The sequence below is a fragment of the Homalodisca vitripennis genome, unplaced genomic scaffold (assembly GCF_021130785.1).
Source record: "Homalodisca vitripennis isolate AUS2020 unplaced genomic scaffold, UT_GWSS_2.1 ScUCBcl_192;HRSCAF=1557, whole genome shotgun sequence".
NCBI classification, from domain to species: Eukaryota; Metazoa; Arthropoda; class Insecta; order Hemiptera; family Cicadellidae; genus Homalodisca; species Homalodisca vitripennis.
The window spans coordinates 320470-334354 of record NW_025776354.1 but is presented as its reverse complement, the minus strand read 5'-3'; positions in this window follow the sequence as shown (position 1 = coordinate 334354).

The following is a 13885-nucleotide window of genomic DNA, read 5'->3' as shown; positions in this document are numbered from 1 at the left end:
GAGGATAAATAATATTTAGCGGATATGGGAAGAAATAAAATAAACCCAATTATATTACTTATGTTCTATTATTGAAATCATGGGGTACTTACAGTATTGAAGATTGTGTTTCAGACATTGTACCAGTAGCGTTGCTTCTCAACATCTTTGTGGTATTTGAATAATATTTGAAAATATATCGAGCATTTACAGAGATACCAAATTTGTATTCATAAAAACACTTAAGAAAGTTTTAACCATTTTTATACAGTTCTGAAGTGAAGGAATTGCTATTCATTGAACAATCAATGTTATTCGTGAATGTTTTAAATAACTTCGTATTAGTTTTTGGTGTGCGTATAACATTCCATGTTTCCCATGGACGTCTCTTAACATTTTTTAATAATCCATTGATGTTTATTCGCACGAGAAACACTTTACACTGTAATGTTTCGAGCAATACGATTTAATTTCAACAACAGGTACTTTGTAATTTTTAAACATTTTTGGAATTAATTATCGTTTATTTACAAGATTATTACATGAAACCTCTTTGTAAAATTAACATTTGGGTTACAAATAGATTAAATGTGACGGTTTGAGACCGTTTAACTCCAATTTTGAATGTTTAAAACTCTAAACGGCGCTAATTTAAATAACAATCTAATTATCAAAAAGTGTTAAGATATTGAAACTCTTGGTTGCAGTAAAGCGTCTTATCAGAAGTTGTTTGAATCATTTCTAAAACTAGTATATCTAAAAAGGAATATATTTTTAAGTAGTCGCACGATTTTGAAATATCACATTATTTCACATTATTTTGTTATCATAATGTTTACTATGTTATGTTATAATGAATTAATAGTATTAGCTTCATAATACCTTATATTATTGTGCCACTAATGTTTTATAATAGTAGGCAAGTATTTTGTTAACATAATGTTTACTATATTATGTTATAATGAATAGTATTAGCTTCATAATACCTTATATTATTGTGCCACTAATAATGTATAATAGTAGGCAAGTTCATTGCCGCACTTTATACTTTAAGTTTCTTTGCACTTAATCATAAGTGTTAAGGGTCTTTTAATACCTGAGAAAGAGGGTGGATTACAATTCTCGAAACGCACCGTTATATTTCAAAACATATATCACGCAACGTCGAGCGTGACTGCTGCCATCAAAGGTGGCCGTTGAGCGATCCTGTCCGTGCAAGCAGTCAGCCTGCCCGGCCATTGGTGGTGGTTCGGAACACACCTTTAAGCCGTTCACATCCGATTTAAGTTTTAAAGACGACTCTTACAGGTATGGAAGAAGGTTGTGGTTTATAAAAAGAGAATTCATAATATTTCTTCTGTTTGCTTTCCTTTTACAAATGTCAAAGGAACAAAACACTTTGTTGTAGTAGCGCCGATATTATATGACAACAGTATCATACTGTAACATCTTTCATCCAGTAGCCAACTCATCTCCAAGGTAACAGAATAACAAATGAGACGGATTCGATTGTTTCCTGTACCATCAGTAAAGATGTATAAAACTACGCTTTTAAAGTATATTTTGCTGTTTTATTGCACTGGAAGTATGCTTGATTGTTCAGTTTATCTAACTTTATGGAATATTATTACCTCTGTACAGGTAATAACTGTTAACTAAACTTGGTTATAAAGAAAATTAGGTTTAGGCATGCATGTAAATCAGACTTTTTAACACCATTATTAATGTTAAAGAGGATTTTCCTTGTTTCTTCTTTCATCAGTTACTTAGCTACCGCATAAAATATATTCAAAGTAATAATTTATATCAAAAATAAGTATTGTTAATAATTTTTCAGCTGCAGTAAGTAAAACAATATCATACACAATTAAAATATCTTAATTAATACATATGTGTGTAAACCATTAAAAAAATAAGGTGATATCAAGTTGGATAATATATGAATAAATAACCTTTACATTGCGTTGGTTAGTGGATTGAGAAACTGCGTAAGAAATTTAGTGACCAGTTTACACGACAAACTTAATGTCATAAAAGAACATGTAATGTGTGTATGGATATTCAATCACATTAAAAGAACCCGGTTTAAAGTAAGTACTTGTGTTTACGTAAAGAAGCAATGTTTGTAAAAGAAAATGTAGGTAAACACGTGAAACGTACGTAAAACCTACTTAATTCCATGGAAACATCAAAGAACAGGTATATTACTTTGAGATAGTTCAAAACTTTTGTGTTCAGAATTAATTCCACATGCCGTACGTAATACATCAGCTAGAATAAGGTGGGCTGGCTAAAACCAGGACCAGGTCTTACATGGATGAATTAATTACTTTTATTATTTGGGGGTCTATGTTTCTCCTCATAGCATCTCTTGTAACCCAAAGCAGTTTACATCCTAATTAATCACAGCAAAAAAAAACTGGGACAGTAATGTGATCATATGGTGTAAAATGAATTTTTATCTGTGTATATGTTTTGATTTCAGGATTTTCTTGTTTCATAGACATTATCTTTAACCAATGAATTGCATTTATAATTTTTATTTCAATACTTGTATTTTGGGCTGTTTTTCATTCTGTCTGTACCTATAGTGTACAGAAAGAATATAATCAGAGTTTAATACACAAAGTCTTCAACTTCTAAGCCTTAATTTGTATTGTGCATACAAATTTGCTAACATTTTTACAGTTTAATTTGAGTATTATTTCCTAAATTATATCTATAAGAAATTTTCTAGGAATTTCTAGTAGTATAAATACTGACCTTGAGTTGAAAACTAATTATGTAGCCATTTCAGAATAGAGTTCCTAAATAAATATTTCTGTTTATTATATTGAATAATATTTTTAAATTTTGTTGATCAGTTCCGAGATTAATATGGTCTCTAATATTTTAGTTGTTTACTTAGTTACTGAATTTAACACTAGAATTCTCTGTAAGAGTACAAGAAGTATGGAATAGACAATTTCATTAATAAATTAATACAAACGCCTTATAATTTTCCAATATAACTTTAAAATTACATTTTGTACGCTTTAATAAATAATAATTTATAGTTCATGACAAAGTAGGATGAGTCATTTTGGTGAAAAAGGCGTCAGCAGAATTTCTAAAATGAGAGAGCACTGTACAGAATAGAACCATTTTGATTTTATAAGGCAATTGATAAAAATGTGTATTAACTATTTATAAATCATAGAATCGACCACAACTATTTATTTTTTTATTGGTTTATATTGTACAATTAAGTGAAATTACAAAATATTATAATGGAAAAAAGTGGTATTTAGATTTAAAACCTGATATATAGATTTTTCTTATTTCAAATTAAAGATTTTAAAGTGATTGTAGTACTCTATTCTTACATTTCGGAGATACGTATCCTTAGCAATAAGTTTTACTCAAAATATAAATTGCATTGACCATGTATTTTATGAAAGGGGCTGCTCACATAAAACTGCCTATAACAAGAACAGTTCTCAGTTTCGATATTCTCAGAGAACATCTCGTCATTGAACAAGTGTTATTCCACAATGATTTACAAGAAGGTAGGATTAAGCCACACCACGTGTCACGTAACAGGCTTCACTGAAATTGCATGCAAAATTCAAAGTATGTTGCTCATTTCAATGTTGAGATATCTTGCAGACATTTTTACTTCCCCCAGCAGACAAATTATAAATTGTTTGAGCCTACTGAGTAGCCCCTAATAGGTATCAATAATGCCATAGTTATGGACATGCACCGTCATAGAACTTGCTCTTCTATATGGAGAAAAAGTTAATACATAATTTCTTTTATAATTCTACACTTGCTATTTTAATTAGCTTTTGTAGCGGTGATTAAATAATACAAGTTCTGGTCGGGTAGTAAAATCTTCTTGTTTCGTGGACATTATTCTTAACCAATGCATTGTGTTGATAATTAGTATTTAAATACTTGTCCTTTGAGCTGTTTTTAATTCTGTATGTACCAAAAAAGTACAGAAAGAATTTAATCAGAATATAATTCTTGAAACGTCGCTTCCATATTAACAGTCCAAGTCCAAGTCGCTGTGACTGTGGGGGGTGGATCCCCCACTTCTTTCAAGGCCTCTGCCGGTTAGGCCTTGTGTCTCCAGGGTCAAAGCCCTAGTAGCTGTCGCTACCTGTCAGTGGGGTGAAGTGTCGTGGTGCAGTCGAAGTTGTAGTCGATGTCATCAGTCATCCATGGGAAGACGCAGTTGGGGGACCTCCTGGGCGCGAAGCTCACGGATGTGATCCCACGGTGAGGACTCTGCAGCTTCCTCGAGGCTCGATGTCAGGCCTTGTACGAAGCTCCTGATGGTAGGGATGTTGGACGAAGCCCTGACTACGGTGTTCCTCACGGAGCAAGTGGCCCGCCGGAGACACACGCTCTGGACAGCGAGCAACTGCCTCCTTGTGGTCTTGCAGGTGAGGTGGTACCATGCTGGGGCCGCATATGTGAGCACTGGTCGTATCAGAGCCGTGTAGAGCAGGACCTTCGTCCTGGTTGGTAGCTTCGCAGAGTTGAGCAGGGGGCCGATGCTGCCGAAGCACTTCCTCGCTTGGCCACAGATCCTCTTGACGTGGGGTATGAAGGTCAGCTTGGAGTCCAGGAGTACCCCCAGGTACTTGACTGAAGTCTTCCACGGTATGTCGTCGCCGTTGAGTGACAGGTAACGGCCGTCCGCTTGTCTCCTTGTCCTCGTGAAGTTTATGGCTTCACATTTGTCAACGTTGACCTTGGTCCTCCACTTGGTCAACCAGGGCTCCAGTAGGTGCAGCTGCCGCTGGATGTAGAACCCAGCCATCCTCAGGTTAGCAGAAGTGGCCGTGAGGAGCGCAGGGAGCGCAGTGGCCGCATACAGGGAGAGCTGCACTCTCGGAGCGACCGGAAAGTCGTTTGTGTACCACAGGTACAGGATCGGGCCGAGGACTGATCCCTGTGGCACACCAGATGTCACTGGGCGGGTCGTGGAGGTGGATCGGGCAACGCTGACGGAGAAGGTCCGGAGGTGGAGATAGCTGCGGAGCAGCCGGAAAATCCTGCCAGGCAATGGAGACGATGACAGCTTAAAGAGCAGTCCCTCGTGCCACACCTTGTCGAAGGCTTTGCTCACGTCTATCAGGACCGAAGTGGAGTGGTGCTTCCTTACTACAGCTCCTGTGATGTTGTTCAGGACTCTGCGAAGCTGAAGGGTGGTGGGGTGGCCGGTGCGGAAGCCGAATTGTTCTGTCGTGATAGACGTGAAGAACCCCTCAGGGTTCTCCAGAATCTTGGAGAGCACAGGCAAGAGGGAGATCGGCCTGTGGTTCCCCGGGAAGAGAGGGTCCTTTCCGGGCTTGGGTATCATGATCACCTTGGCATCCTTCCAGGTGGTCGGGAAGTGAGCCAGGCGTAGGCATGAGTTGAAGATGCAGGTGATCGTGACGATCACCCAAGCCGGCAGGTTCTTTAATGCTGGAGTTCCTAAGGAGTCCGGGCAAGGGGCCTTCTTCGGGCGAAGGCGGTGAATGTGGTCTTGCACTTCAAGTGTAGTCACAGTGGGCAGTAGGTCGTCTTCGTCAGGTTGGTATTCCTCCAGGAAGTTTTCAATCATTTCGCACGTTTCCTCGTCGTAGACATCCGTGTTTGGGGAGAATTGGTCTTCCATGGTGTCGGCGAAGGCCTCTGCTCGATCTCCAGGGGAGTAGACAATACCACGCTGTCCATGAAGTGGTCGGTGGGTCTTCTTCTCCCCTCGAAGTGCCCTGGAGATTTTCCAGATGCCGCCGACACCACCGTCAGCTTGATGTTTTACAAAGTCATCCTACGCAGCACATTTGAGACTACACATTTTATATTAAATATTTGATTTAAATTGAAAGGGGAGAATTATTTCTTAAAAGATATATATCAGAAGTGTTTCTGGCAATTTCAAGTAACATAAATATAGACATTGGCTAAAAAAATGTTGTAATTGCTGGTGAGGAATTAAACTTGTAAGTAAAGTATGACTATTTATTATATTTAATAGTTGTCTAAAACTGCGTTAACCAGTTTTGATAGTCATATGGTCTATAATGTTCAAGGTCTTTACGTAGTATTGAATTTAACGCCAGATTTCTCTCTCCCAGTACAAGATATAACGTATAGTCTGTTAAAGTGGTAAATTATTAAGAGAAATACATTTCAAAATTACTTTACGAATTTTAATTTTAACTGTAACTAATAAATGTTTATTTCCATTACAAGTCAAACTTAAACGAAATATTGTAGTGAAAAATTTATCAGCTGAAATTTAAAATGTGAGAGAACTCTGCACCATAATCATAATGACTTTAGTAAGAATCTTGGTTACCATTGTGAATTGTATGACATTAATAATAAATCCTATAACCCGCTAATTAATTTAACCTTTAATTTCTCTATTATGTATTTTAAGTCTGTGATAAAGGTAGTTAGTTAGGATCTTTGGTTTTCTTAGGCGTATTGAAGATATGTTGGAGCAGGTAAGCATTGTACAGATCTCATGGTTTCGTAAAGGCCTGGGATTTCACATAGCTTAAACATGGAAGATATCAGCTGAGAATCGATATTAAACTCATGTAAATCCCGGGAAACAATATGGGAAAGACTACAGTTGTTTTAATATTTTGTATTCTATTAGTTTGGTCAAGTCTAAAAATTGCAGAGCAGAGTGTAATCATTACCAAACAGACAACCAGCACCAGGGCCAGGGTCAAGACTTGCAGATGAGTTACTTTTATTGTTCAAATATAACAGTTTCCACCGTCATTATCTTTCGTTAACTAAACTAATGTACATCCTAAATTTAGCAACTAATAATCACAGGACAGGAATTGCGTAAGTAAAATTTAAGATATGGAGTTTTAATACTTCTATTAACCTTTGCTAAACTTATTTCTTGGACTAGAAAGATTACTGTAGCTATGAAATTCTATTGAAACGTTTACAGAAAGGCTGGTTTAAAATAAGTTTATAATTGTCAATCCCGTTACCCAAAGCGTTTAGGGCGAACTGGTTTACAATTTTCTTTAAAAGAAAACAAGTACTTATATGAATGATACATTTTGTTATTAGATACCAGTAGCTTAACCTCTAAAATTAGATTTAAGGAAGAAGTAAAATCATTGAATATAATAAATAACCAAAATACTAATATTATTTAAATTATAGTTGCCATAAATCCACAAATATCGAGAACAATAATGATATTGACACATATACAATAAAAGACGCCGAACAACCAGGAACATTTTGAAATTATAAAAAGTACTGAAATAGATCCTAATGTACAATTAAATAACAATTATGTTTTAAACAGTTTAATATTTTATATACTTTAAAAATATTAATTAAACATAAACTAAATAATAAATGTAGTTCCCATTTTCAACACATTTTAGTTTATTGTTCATTCCATTATTTATTTGATTTACGTTAACATTCAACCGGAAGGTGAAATATAAGAATTTAAAATGTACATAGCGCGAATAAGAACAATTAAATAGTTATAATTGTTATAATAGTTAATGTAGCTCCCATTTTCAACACATTTTAGTGTATTGTTCATTCCATTATTTATATCCGTGGGGGACTGGCATCCTCATCGGCATCAGCCACTGTCCCAGATAGGATCGTGGGTGATGTACCATCCTCGTCTTGTGCTGCAACTTCTAAGGGAGTGGCAGGACAAGGGGAGGAAGCCACCTTCCCTTGTCACTATTCCAGTGACAAGAGTAGAAAACCTTTTCGCCCTCTTGGTTTGGCCCTGAAATTAAGAGTAGTTACCTATCCCTTCCTTTCCTGATGGTCCCACCCCTACTTTACCAACAACCCCAGACTAAGGTGTTATGCGACCCGTGCTGAGAGTCTCGTGGCACTGGGGGTATATTCAGTGTCTACAACGGAGCCTTCTGGGAACCAGGGGACACCCAGTCGTAATTACCCTTATCTTCCTAATCGGGTTACTGGGAAGATGGACTGCAAATACCCGGTTCTCGTGGGATCAGAATGGAGAATGAAAAACTAAACAAAAACAAAACTGAAAATCAATAGTTAAGCGAAACTCAACCAGAAGAGCTACCGATTGAGCAACTAATAGTGTCTGAGATGACCCCAATAGAGGAAGACAGACTTCTCTTGTCAGAAGGCGAAGTTCGGCCGGAAGAGCCAAAAAAGAAGCGGCCCTCGAGAGGCGAACTATGAAAGCGGAGGATAGAAGAGGCTATCGCTAGAGGTGAGCCGATAATCCCCCGGAAAGAAAGGCAGAAGAGGTGGGAAGAGAAAAACCGAGCTCTGATGAAACCACACAACGAAGCAGGTTGCTCAAAAGGGAACTTGGTTGTTGTTGGGGCCTCAGAGCAAGGGAAAACTCATTCCGTACCAGCCCAAAAACAACAAACCCCAAGCTATGCAGGTGTGAAGAGGCTGCGATCGCAGCTGACACCTGAAGAACAAGCAAAGGGAGGGGAGAAAAGAAGGAAGGGGCATAATGGACGTGTCACTAAGAAGACTCCCGAAACATATGCCGAAAGGATCTCTATGGAGAAGCTGGCTATTGTCCGGCTCGAACACCCAGAAGAGAAGCTATCGACGGAAGAAGCCAACAACCTGAAGAAAGTGCTGGGCAAACGCGCCTTTAAGGGCAAAAACGTTAGGATGTCCAGCTGTCATGTTGAAGGTGGAGCGATAGTGGTCGGCTTTGTTAACACAGAAACAAGGGTGTGGCTGGAGAAGCAGGTCCAGGAGCTGAGTCCTTTCGAAGGGGTTCAGCTGAAAATGGGCCCAGCTAAAAGCCTGGTAAGGATGTTCAAAGTATCCACTTTTATCCTTAAGGACATCGAGGTGGACAGCAAGCAAGAGCTGTTCGAAGCCCTCAAAACCAGAATGACCTTAACACGGATCAATGGACTGCTGTTGGAGGGAAATCTAGTACCAACGGCGAATTCCTGGTCCTTCATGTGGACGAAGGCTCCCTGAAGAAGCTGAAGACTCTGGCGATTCGCCCATTTTTGCGTAACGACAGGATCACCTTCAAGCTGCAGGGAGGTAACGATCAATAGTGGATGACAGCGGTGCTCCAGATAAACTTACACCACAGCAGAGCAGCTACGGCAACACTCTGCCAGAAGATCCTGGCTGACGACATAGGCGTGGTCCTGATCCAAGCACCATGGACCGTTGGCAGCCGTGTGATGGGGATGAGCACCGCTAAAGGTAATTTGATATATGATTCTGGCAGTAACAACCCTAGAGCATGTATATATGTCAGTAACAAAATCTAATCACTAAAAATGGCACAAATGTGTTCTAGAGACACAGCCGTGACAGAGGTTCACTTGCAGACAGGTGATGGCAACATCAGAATCCTGTTTGCATCGGTTTACCTCCCATACGATTCTCCAGAACCATCGCCAACTGCGGAGATGAGGCGGATTGTGGAGTTCGGAACCCTTACGCGGAGGCACCTGATAGTCGGTTGTGACGCGAATGCCCACCACACCGCTTGGGGGAGCAGCAACATCAACAATCGGGGTTAGTGCCTCTTGAATTTCATAGTAGAATCCAACTTAGTTATTATGAATCAAGGCCGAAAACCACCTTTTGTACAAAGAAGAGGTACAGGGGTAAGAGAAGAGGTCTTAGATATAACTCTGACTAGCAACTATATTGCAACTAAAGTTTTAAACTGGAGTGTGCTAGATGAAGCGTCTGCTTCAGACCATAAGTATATCTCCTTTGACATGAGGTCGTATAAAATAAAGGAGACCTATAGAAACCCAAAGAAAACAGATTGGGTAGCTTTCAATGCAGAGCTAAAAAACAATCTAGTAAGGGAAAATGGGTATCAGGGGCAAGGGGTCGAGGACATGGCGAACTCTTTGCAAAACGCCATGATAGAATCGTACCACAAAGCCTGCCCCGTGATTGAGAAAAAATCAAGGAAAAAAGCATATTGGTGGAACCAGGGGCTGGAAACCTTGAGGAAAAACCTTCACAGAGCATATAATACATGCAAACGTGCAGGGAACTGGGATAGGTACTCTGCTGCCCTAACAGAGTAGAATAAAGAGGTGAGAAGAGCTAAGATAAACTCGTGGAGAGAATTCTGTCACAGTATTGATAAGGCTCCTGACTGCGCAAAACTCCAAAAAGTCCTAGCTCGAAGCCCTACAAATGTGGCGAGAACCTAGAGATAGCTCGTCTAAGGAGGACTGGAACTGTGCAAAGACTTTTATCAACTACTTAGGGATAAAACGGGCCCTGGAGTCTTTTAAGCCGTTCAAATCACCAGGTACCGATGGCATTTTTCCCGCTTTACTGCAGGAGAGTGGGGACTTGGTGATACCTCTGCTCCTATGACTGTTTTGAACTAGTCTAGCGACAGGAGTCATACCCTCATCTTGGAGGACCTCTAGGGTTATATTTATCCCGAAGCCAGGCAAACCCTCCTATGAGGTTGCAAAGGCTTATAGACCAATAAGCCTAACATCCTTCTTCGTCAAGACCATGGAGAAGGTTCTGGATAGGCATTTAAGGGACACAGTCCTCGTCAATCGTCCCTTACATCCAAATCAACATGCCTATCAGAAAGGTAAATCTCGTGAAACAGCCCTACACTGTCTGGTTGGCAAGATTGAGCAAGCTATTGAACAAAAGGAAATAGCTTTAGCAGTGTTCCTGGATATAGAAGGAGCTTTTGATAATACGAGTACTCACTCTATAGTGTCTAAGCTTACATCCAGGGATACGGAGAAAACTGTTGTTAGGTGGATAAGTAACATGCTGAAGAGCAGAAGAGCACAGGCATCTCTGTGCGGAGTCACAAGAGAGGTCAAAACTCAGCGAGGATGTCCACAAGGAGGCGTATTAACACCAAGCCTTTGGAACATAGTTGTGGATGACTTACTCTGGACTCTGAATGAACAGGGTATGTATGCTCAAGGCTATGCAGATGATGTTGTCATACTCATAAGAGGCAAGCATATGGTTACGTGTCTGGAAATGATGCAGAGAGCACTGGCCATTGTGGAGCGATGGTGTGACGAAGAAGGACTTGCAGTAAATCCTTCGAAGACCGTCATGATACCATTTACAAGAAGAAGGAAACTGGAAATCACACAGCCAGTCCTATGTGGGGGCCAGATACAGTTAAGCAGGGACTTCAAATATCTAGGTGTCAAACTGGATGATAAACTCACCTGGAATTGTCATCTGGAATACATAATCAGACGATCTCAGACTACATTGATGATGGTGAGACGTGCGGTAGGATGCACATGGGGGCTTAGACCCGACATGTCACACTGGCTGTACACCAGAGTCATTAGGCCAATGATGGTGTATGGCTCAGTGGTATGGTGGCCAAAAGTCCAACAGGTGACTGCCGCAAAAAACCAGTCAAAGGTACAGCGGTTGGCATGCTTGGGGACAACGGGTGCCATGAGAGGAACACCAACCGCTGCTATGGAAGTAGTGCTAAACCTCCCACCCCTAGACATATTCGTCATAGGAGAGGCTAGGATGGCTGCATACAGACTGAAGTGCAATGGGAACTGGCATTATCACCATGCTAGTAAGCACTCCGAGATCGTTGACATTCTCAAACTGGATATTCTAGAAATGATGTCTGACAGAATGGCAAAAGTTACGGACTGGGAAAACCCATTTCAAGTCAACATTGTTGAAAGGAAGGAATGGTCAAAAGGTGAGCCTGACTACATGAAGAAGGCTCTAACCTGGTACACGGACGGGTCAAAGACTCTGAAGGGTACTGGGGCAGGGGTCTGGGGAGCCAGACCAAGGTTTAACTTAAGCTTTAGCCTAGGTAAACTGGCAACTGTCTTTTAGGCTGAAGTTACAGCCCTTGCAGAATGTGCAAGAGTTAATGTGGAAAGGGGCTACAAAGGCAAAAACATCTACATTAACTCGGACAGCAGGGCTGCTCTGCAGGCCTTGGCCAACCATGACTGTAATTCGAAGACAGTCTGGGAATGCCATAAGGTCTTGAAATTGCTGGCGAAAACCAATAAAGTTATTCTAACTTGGGTGCCTGGACATAGAGGAATCACAGGAAATGAAGGGGCAGACAGTTGCGCTAACTTGGGAGCCAACTGTCTTCTTACCGATCCTGAACCAACGTGTGGGGTCTCATATAACTTAGCACGTAGATCAGTTACCAAGTGGATGGCTAACAAACACCTACACCATTGGAGAAATACTGAGGGGAATGTACAAGCAAAGCGGATGCTCAAGGGACCATCAAGGAACATTGCAGCAGATGCCCTTAGAATGAGTAGAACGGAGATCAGAAAGGTGACTGGTTTTATTACAGGTCATTGGATATTCCGAAGTCACCTGAACATAATAGGTATTCCAGTTCAGGAACCACTGTGCAGGAAATGTGGCGAGGCTGACGAAACAGCCAAGCACGTCATATTTGAATGTCCGGCATTACAGAGCAAACGCTCAAGATCCCTAGGTGTTCTTATGCATACTGAAGAGGGGTTGGAACAGAAAAGCATTGTTCAGAAGATCTCATGGTTTTGTAAAGGCCTGGGATTTGATACAGCTTAAACCTGGGAGGGGGTGCACAATAAGCTGAATGGCTGAGAGACAACTACCAGGCCTAGGAAACCTGGCCGTCTGTTAAAAAAAAAATAAAAAAATAAATTTTAAAAAATCCATTATTTATATGATTTACGTTAACATTCAACCGGAAGGTGAAATATATGAATTTAAAATGTACATAGCGCGAATAAGAACAATTTAATAGTTATATGTTTTTATACATTTGAAAGAAATGTTTATCAAGTGAATCTTTGTCTTATTTTACAATTTTCATTCCACTTAGTGCAGCGTGTAAATTCTGGGACTATCACAGACTTGGCTCATGGAATCCTGGGGTCAAGGTTCGTCTGGAGAGATCCAAAGATTCTATAGAAATATAGCAGTTTTCAGAATTTCATTTCTTCAAAACCATTGTGAATAGTAGTTAATTGTGTTATATTAATTTCAGAAATAATACAATAGTATATCAAACTTCATGTTGAATATACTCTCGCACAGACATACCTTTCGTTCTTTTCCATTTATTCATCGCCAATTACGCCCACTACAATTGCTAAAAACTCTTCTAAATCATAAAATGCGTATGCCATTAAACAGTGATTCAAACTAGTATTTAAATGTGTTGCACTTTGATGATTTTTATATCGATTGGCAATATGATAATAAAATTAACTACAGCCTGCTAGGGCAGGCCGTTATGGACCGCTGACCTTTGTCTCACATTGCGGTAGACTACATGTGTGTGTCTCGGTCATTGGTCAATGTACATTTTTACATAGAGTAGGAAGATATTTTCAATATCTAGAGGCTTGGGAGGTAGCAGTACATTTCTGTATCTGCAATCTGATCTCTTCTTCAGATAAATAACAAACCTAGCACTCAATTATGTTTTTACATGGAGCTGTTGTTTAATTTCTTTGAAAAAGGTGTGTTGAGATCCCTGTTTTAGTGTATTCTACTTGTTTTCAAGAATCTCAGTTTTCCTACCTAACATATGTATATGGATGGATTACTTGAATTAAATTACATTACATTGGAAATATGTGTCTAGCTACTGTAAATATGATCTACGGAAAATTAAAGTGTTTAACCCTTTGTACTCTCCCACTTAGACTTCCACAAAAACTTTAGCAAAGTTGTTTCTTGTCTTACGGGAAATTCCTCTATCCCTTCAAAAGAAAGATCAGATTTATGTGCTAATTAAATATAAATCGTCACCTTATGACTTTTATAAGATAATGTATTGACTTCTCTGTGGATTCCTTATATGATAAGCCAAGGCAATACATGTTGGTCTTCCTCAGAAATAATTAAATAGCCGGGAACA